Here is an 8,515-nt window from a genome sequence, read left to right on the forward strand (position 1 = left end):
TCTGTTACCTCACCAAAACATTCTATCAAATTAGTGAAACATGATTTTTCCATAACACATCTGTCTTGACTTTCCATAATTAATCCAAATTAATTCAATTTGCTGCACTGATTATCATATGTAAAAGCGTTCCAACCACCAAGGTTAAACTGACTGCCTTCTTGTTGCTGTGTTTATCCTTGCACCACTTTTTGAACAAGGGTGTAACATTTACAATTCCCCGTTCCTCTGGCTCAGCCCCTGTGTCTAACAGGAATGAAAGGTTATTGCCAATCCTTTCCCAATTACCTCCTTGGGGTGGCACAGTAGCACAGTGGTTAGCACTGTTGCTTCACAGCGCCAGGGACCCGGTTCGATTCACGGCTTGGGTCACTCTCTGTGCGGAGTCTGCATGTTCTCCCCGTGTCTGCGTGGGTTTCCTCCGGGTGCTCCGGTTTCCTCCCACAGTCCCGAAAGACGTGCTGTTAGGTGAATTGGACATTCTGAATTCTCCCTCTGTGTACCCAAACAGGCGCCGGAATGTGGCAACTAGGGGATTTTCACAGTAACTTCACTGCAGCGTTAATGTAAGCCTACTTGTGACACTATTAAAGATTATGATTATTCTGTATCCTCGGTTGCATCTCATCTGGGCCTGCTGACTTATCAACTTTAAGTAAAGCCAGCCTCTCTAGCACCTTTTTATGAATTGTTAGTCCATCCAGTGTCTCAACTACCTCCTCTTTCACTGTGACTTTTGTATCATCTTGGTTCTTGATAGAGAGAGATTCAAAGTGGTAATTTAGTACTTCAGCAATGCACCTTGCCTCCCTAATCGGCCTCTGCTTCCCCTTTGACTGCCCTTTTAGTACCTATATGCCTCTGGAAGAATTTTGTATTCCCTTGATGTCAGCTGCCAGTCTCTCCATATACACTCTTTGCTTCTTTTTCTTCACTTCACCCATTGAACTCCCTTTACCCCAGTTATAGGCATTGATTTCGGAAATTAGGACTGTTTTCCTTATTATAATAATCTTTATTGTCACAAGTAGGCTTACATTAACACTGCAATGAAGTTACTGTGAAAATCCACTAGTCACCACACCCCGGCACCTGTTCAGGTACACAGAGGGAGACTTTAGAATGTCCAATTCACCGATCAGCACGTCTTTCGGGACTTGTGGGAGGAAACCGGAGCACCCGGAGGAACCCCACGCAGACACGGGGAGAACGTGCAGACTCCGCGTAGTGACCCAGCCGGGAATCGAACCCGGGTCCCTGATTCTGTGAAAATGAATTGGGGTCTGGACAGAGTAAATGGGGAGAAACTGTTCCCACTCGTACAAGGATCAAAAACGAGAGGTCACAGATTTCAAGTCATTGTCGAAAGGAGCCGGGGGCCAGCGAGTGATTAGGGTGTGGAATGTTCTGCCTGAGAGTGTGGTGGAGGCAGGGTCAATGGAAACATTCAAAAGGGAATCAGACTGTTATTGGGAAAGGTAGAATGTTGCAGGGTTACAGGGAGAACGCCAGAAAGGAATTGCTCAGTTGGAGAGCCAGTACTGACAGGATGGGCCGAATGGCCTCCTTCTGCGTTGTAACAATATTATCACTCTGTGATCTATATCCCGCCTAATTCTTAGTTTATTTCTTTGACCGTATTTCCCCCGTTTTCAGTTTTTGGTCCTCCTCCGTTGGTGAACGATGGCAGATAAATGCACCGACAACCAGAAAACGGAGGACCAACTCATCGGGTCTGGTAGCTGCAGATAGAATAATGCAGAGCTGTGGACACCAGGAAAATTGTCAGGGACCCCTCTTCAGCTCTGAAGAAGAGTCATATGGACTCCAAACGTTAACTGTGTTTCTTTCTCCACAGAGGTTGCCAGTCCCGCTGGGTTTATCCAGAATTCTCTATTTTTAGTTCAGATTTCCGGCATCTGCAGTATTTCGCTTTTATATAAATGCAAGTCTCGCTCTGTCACCTCTGACATTTCCCTGCTGCTCACAGCTCCGCATTATCATATTTGCAGCCACCTGTACCTGCTCAGGTGAACCAGAGAGTCGCTTTGCATGGCTTCCATCCGTCTCCATCGGGAACTAGGAGTGGGAGGGTAAATATCCAGTTGTTGTGGTCCACATAGGTACCAGTGTCCATAGGTAGAACAAGGACAGAGATTCTGCTGAGGGAATATGAGCAGCTAGGGGCTAAATTAAAAAGCAAAACCAAAAATATAATAACCCCCGGATTACTACCTGAGCCACGAGCTAATTGGCTCAGGGTCAAGAAGATCAAATAGGTAAACGCGTGGCTCAAAGATTGGCGTGGGAGAAATGGGTTTGAATTCATGGGACATTGGCACCAGTGCTGGGGAAGGAGAGAGCTGTTCCGATGGGTCGGTCTTCACCTGAATCAGGCTGGGACCAGAGTCCTAGCCAATCACATAACTAGAACTGTAGATGTGGCTTTAAACTAAAAGGGTTCACCTGCACGAAAAATTAGAAAATTGAAATTTAAGGAGGAGATAAGAGCGCAGGTTAACGATGTGGCAAATGGATATCAGAAATTAAAAGCGAATGACAGAATGAGTGAACGTCTTTTTCCCACAAGGAATTATAAAAGAGTTGGAAAATTTGACAATAGAACAAATTTAAAAGCTTTGTATCTAAATGCGCGTGGTGATAAAGTAGTAGCATGGATAGAGGATTGGTTAATTAATAGAAAGCAAAGAGTGGGGATTAATGGGTGTTTCTCTGGTTGGCAATCAGTAGCTAGTGGTGTCCCTCAGGGATCCGTGTTCGGCCCACAATTGTTCACAATTTACATAGATGATTTGGAGTTGGGGACTAAGGGCAATGTGTCCAAGTTTGCAGATGACACTAAGATGAGTGTAAAGCAAAAAGTGCAGAGGATACTGGAAGTCTGCAGAGGGATTTGGATAGGTTAAGTGAATGGGCTAGGGTCTGGCAGATGGAATACAATGTTGACAAATGTTATCCATTTTGGTAGGAATAACAGCAAACGGGATTATTATTTAAATGATAAAATATTAAAGCATGCCGCTGTGCAGAGAGACCTGGGTGTGCTAGTGCATGAGTCACAGAAAGTTGGTTTACAGGTGCAACAGGTGATTAAGAAGGCAAATGGAATTTTGTCCTTCATTGCTAGAGGGATGGAGTTTAATACTAGGGAGGTTATGTTGCAATTGTATAAGGTGTTAGTGAGGCCACACCTGGAGTATTGTGTTGTGTTTTGGTCTCCTTACTTGAGAAAGGACGTACTGGCACTGGAGGGTGTGCAGAGGAGATTCACTAGGCTAATCCCAGAGCTGAAGGGGTTGGATTATGAGGAGAGGTTGAGTAGACTGGGACTGTACTCGTTGGAATTTAGAAGGATGAGGGGGATCTTATAGAAACATTTAAAATTATGAAGGGAATAGATAGGATAGATGCGGGCAGGTTGTTTCCACTGGCGGGTGAAAGCAGAACTAGGGGACATAGCCTCAAAATAAGGGGAAGTAGATTTAGGACTGAGTTTAGGAGGAACTCCTTCACCCAAAGGGTTGTGAATCTATGGAATTCCTTGCCCAGTGAAGCAGTTGAGGCTCCTTCATTAAATGTTTTTAAGGTAAAGATAGATAGTTTTTTGAAGAATAAAGGGATTAAGGGTTATGGTGTTCGGGCCGGAAAGTGGAGCTGAGTCCACAAAAGATCAGCCATGATCTCATTGAATGGCGGAGCAGGCTCGAGGGGCCAGATGGCCTACTCTTGCTCCTAGTTCTTATGTTCTTATGTTTATGTTCTTATGATATGCCTATGGGCCATATCATAGTTGGATGATGTCTGACCTCCAACCAGCAGGTGGTGGTACAGGCACACCATACCTGTAACAGCCTCCCCGAACAGGCGCCGGAATGTGGCGACTAGGGGCTTTTCACAGTAACTTCATTTGAAGCCTACTCGTGACAATAAGCGATTTTCATTTTCATTTTATTTCATATGGTCTCTAGACTGAGGTCACGTGACCTGTGACTCCGCTATAAAGCGAGACACATCTGGCCATCTTCAGAAGAAGATCGAGAGGGTAATAAGATGTACGTGTGAATGGTCAGTGCTCGGTGTAAGTTCCAGAGGAATAGTTAGCAGACTCCATGATAACGTGCTCTGTATCAGATTGCTATCTTACAACACGAGACTCAATAAAAGATTCAGGTTTGGACAAATCAAAGCGTTTAGTGGATTCCCTCGTGAAATATAAAGGATCAAACACAGCAGCACAAAGTGTTTGGAGCAAAGTAAATGAGTTAACGGCACAAATAGTAACAAAAGAGTATGATTAGGTGGTGGTTACTGAAACATGGTTACAAGGAGACCAGGTCTGGGAATTGAATATCCAAGTATACTCAGTATTTTGGAAGAATAGACTGAAAGGAAAAGGAGGTGTTGCTGGTAAAGGAGGGGATCAGTGCTATAGTGAGAAATGACATACACACTGGAGATCAAGATGTGGAATAGTCCGGGTAGAAATAAGAAATAGCAAAGGAAAGAAGTCCCTGGTGGGAGTAATCTATAGGTCCCCAAAACAGTATTCCACAGTGGGGCACAGTCTCAACCAGGAAATAATGGGGACTTGTAAGAAAGGTATGGCTATAATCATGGGTGTTTTAATGTGCACATAGTCTGTATTAATGAAATTGGCCAGGGTAGCCTCGAGGGAGAGTTCATTGAATGTATTAGAGATTGTTTCTTGGAACAATATGTTGTGGAACCAACCAGGGAGCAGGTTATTCTGGATTTGGTATTGTGTAATGAGGAGGGATTAATTACTTACATTATAATTATGGATGCTCTAGCGAGTAGTGACCATAATATGGTAGAATTCAAAATTCAGTTTGTGGGCAAAAAAGTGGAGTCCCACACTAGCGTTCTGGAATTAAAGAAAGGTAATTATTTAGGCACGAGGACAGATTGGACTGGGCAGGAAGGCTAAAAGGTCGGACAGCTGATGAGCAGTGGCAGTTGTTTAAGGAGATCCTCAATTCCTCGCCACTCAAATATATCCCAGTGAGGAAGAAAGATGGGAAGAGGGATAAAAAACAGCATGGCTAAACAAGGAGATCAAGGACATTCTAAAGACAAAGACTATTTCACATTGCAAAGGCCAGTGGCAAGGTGGAAGATTGGGAAATGTTCAAACATAAATAAAGAGTTAGTAAAAACAAGAATAATAAGGAAAGCTAAGGTCATTTATGAAGGAAAGCTAACACAAAATATCAAAAAGGATAGCAAAAGCTTCTAAAAATACATAAAAGTGAAGAGAGTCCTAAATTAAATGTTGGTCCCTTGGAAGATGAAACCGGTGAGTTAATAGTGGGGAACACAGAAACGGCAAAGATGTTAAATGCATACTTTGCCTCAGATTCATTTTAGATGACACTAGTACCATTCCTATATGAACGGGCAATTCAGAGATAATAGAATGGGTGGAACCTGGAACAAACAGCAACAATAGGGAAAGGGTACTCAACAAACTATTGGGATTGAGGGCAGACAAGTCCCCAGGGCCTGATGGCCTAAATCCTAGGGTGTTAAAGCAAGTGACAGCAGAGATAGTGGATCCATTGGTTATGATATTCCAAAATTCACTGGACACGGGAAAGGTTCCAGTCAATTGGAAAAGTGCTAACGTAACCTCCTTATTCAAAAAGGGAGGGAGGCAGAATGTGGGAAATTACAGACCAGTTAGTTTAACATCTGTTGTTGGAAAATTGCTAGAATCCATTATTAAGGATGTAATGTCAAGACATTTGGAAAGTCAAAGTGAAGGGTAAACCATGTTTGACTAATTTGCTAGAGTTCTTCGAAGACGTGACAAGCCAAGTGGATAATGGGGATCCTGTAGATGTAGTATATCTGGACTTCCAGAAGGCGTTTGATTAATTCAAATGGGATTCAAGATTATTTATTAGCTTGATAGAAGACTGGCTGACAGACAGAAGACAGCAAGGAACGGGCTGCCAGAGGCAGTGGTAGAGCGGGTACAATTTTGTCCTTTAAAAAGCCGTTAGACAGTTACATGGGCAGGGTGGGTATAGAGAGATATGGGCCAAATTTGGGCAAGTGGGACTAGCTTAGTGATAGAAACTGGGCGGCATGGACAAGCTGGGCCGAAGGGCCTGTTTCCATGCTGTAAACAGCTGTGACTTTATGACTCTATGAGTTGGGATAAATGGGTCTTTTTACTGGATGGCAAGATGTAATTATTGGGGGTTCCACAGGGTTGTCTTTTGGCCCCAACTATTTACAATCTATATGAAGGACTTGGATACAGGGATACAAGGTTCTACAGCCAAATTTGCAGATGAGACTAAAATAGGTTGGACAGTAAGTTGGCCATGAGGAAGTAAGAACCTTACAAATGGATATAAATAGGTTCGGCGAGTGGGCCAAAATGTGGCAGATGGAGTTTTAACGTGGACAGGTGTGAGGTCATGCATTTTGGTCCACAAAATGGAACGGCAACTTATTATCCAAATAGAGAGAGACTTCTCCGATGCAGAGGGACCTGCTTGTCCTCCAGCATGACTCACAGAAAGCTAGCATGAGGTACAGCAGGTAATAAAGAAAACAAAAGGAATTGAGAATAAAGGTAAGGAAGTGTCGTTGCAACGATACAAGGCATTGGTGAGACTGCACCTGGTGTATTGTGCACAATTTCGATCCCTTTATTTGAGGAGGGATGTAGTTGGCATTGGAGGCAGTTCAGAGGAGGTCACTAGGTTGATTCCAGAGATGAGGGGTTTGTCGTGTGAGGAGAGATTGAACAGTTTAGGCCGATACTCTCTAGAGGGGAGATCAAATTGAGGGAGACAAGATGCTAAAAGGTCTGGATAAAGTAGACGTGGAGCGGATGCTTCCTCTTGTGAGGCAATCGAGAACGAGAGGTCATACTTGTGGTGATTGTGTATCAGTGTAGATGCAATACAACTAAGCAAGCACTAGTGGGAACACGGGAGAGCTATAAATACAGAGGGACAGGAAGTGAGGACACACTTCACAGGACTGGGAGCAAGACACACAGGCAGGCAGGCAGCATTTCAGGTAGCTGTAAGTTAAGCTCTGAAGACAGAACAAATTCACAATAAAGCATCTTCTCCAACTTTGAGACTACGAGCTTCATTAAGACACAAGGAACAACACAATACTCTCAGGAGAAGAGGTAGCAAATTTAAAGAGATGAAGGGAGACAACTTCTCCCAAAGGATAATGAATCTGTGGATGCTGGGACAGTGAGTAAATTCAATGAATTTGTCTATATATATATGTTTCTGGAACATACCTCTCCATTCACCTGAGGAAGGAGCAGTGCTCCGAAAGCTAGTGATTCAAAACAAACCTGTTGGACTTCTTACTGTGCCCACCGCAGTCCAACACCGGCATCCCCACATCATGATTGTATGGAATAGTGGAGCAGATTCGAGGGGCTGAATTGCCGACTCCTGCCCCTAAATAACTATCCTGTCTAATTCCACCTTCCAGTTCTTGATAGGTCACAGCATATTAAACACAAATGTGGTGTTGAATAATGTGGAGATCATGGGGAGAAGGCAGAAGAATAGTAAGAAGTCTTACAACACCAGGTTAAAGTCCATCAGGTTTGTTTCAAACATGAGCTTTCGGAGCAACATATCAGCTATGATGGAATGGCAGAGCAGACTCGACGGGCTGAATGGCTTCATTCGGCTCCTCTGTCTTGTGGCCTTGTGGCCAGCAGGGGGAGGTCGGTTGACGCGCAGGCGCAGCGCACTGTTTTTCGGGCGGGGTTCGGGCAGTGAGGAGGACAGCTCTGCGGGGTGGCGTTTGGGTCCTGAGTGCGGGGCAGGATCCGGCGCAGGCCCGAGGCGGGCACCTGCTGTTGGGGTCCTGAGTGCGGGGCAGCAGTGGCAGCGCGAGCCGGGAGGCAGCCGAAGCGGAGCCGGGATGGTAGGAGCGGGAGCGGGAGCGGGGCCGGGGGGCCGGGGGGGCTGGGGGGCCGGGGGGCCGGGGGGGCTGGGGGGCCGGGGGGGCTGGGGGAGCGGGGCCGGGGGGCTGGGGGAGCGGGGCCGGGGGAGCGGGAGCGGGGCCGGGGGGCTGGGGGGGCGGGGCCGGGGGGGGGGGGGAGCGGGGCCGGGGCCGGGGGAGGGGGGCTGGGGGAGCGGGGCCGGGGGGCTGGGGGGAGCGGGGCCGGGGGGCTGGGGGAGCGGGGCCGGGGGGCTGGGGGAGCGGGGCCGGTGCTGGTGTTGGGGGAGCGGGGCTGGGGGACCGGGAGGAGGGGGGAATATTCTGGAACCGCGGGGTGGGATGGGGCTCAGGAGCACATGGAAACCGGGTTATGGGGGGGGGGGGGTGTGGGGGGGGGGGGGGTGGGGGTGGGGAGGGTGTGGGGGGGGGGGGGGGGTGGGGAGGGTGTGGGTGGGGAGGGTGTGGGGGGGGGGGGTGTGGGTGGGGAGGGTGTGGGTGGGGAGGGTGGTGGGGGGGGGTCAGGGTGGGTGGGAGG

At 47.1% G+C, this 8,515-nt stretch overlaps 1 protein-coding gene across 1 annotated transcript in view; it reads left to right on the forward strand.

The window, feature by feature from the left end:
* The window catches only part of rabggtb (Rab geranylgeranyltransferase subunit beta), a 53,686-nt gene that overhangs the window by 25,049 nt on the left and 20,122 nt on the right, over positions 1–8,515 (forward strand). The gene's annotated exons all lie outside the window — the stretch shown is intronic.

Source organism: Scyliorhinus canicula, chromosome 4, assembly GCF_902713615.1.
Source record: "Scyliorhinus canicula chromosome 4, sScyCan1.1, whole genome shotgun sequence".
NCBI classification, from domain to species: domain Eukaryota; kingdom Metazoa; phylum Chordata; class Chondrichthyes; order Carcharhiniformes; family Scyliorhinidae; genus Scyliorhinus; species Scyliorhinus canicula.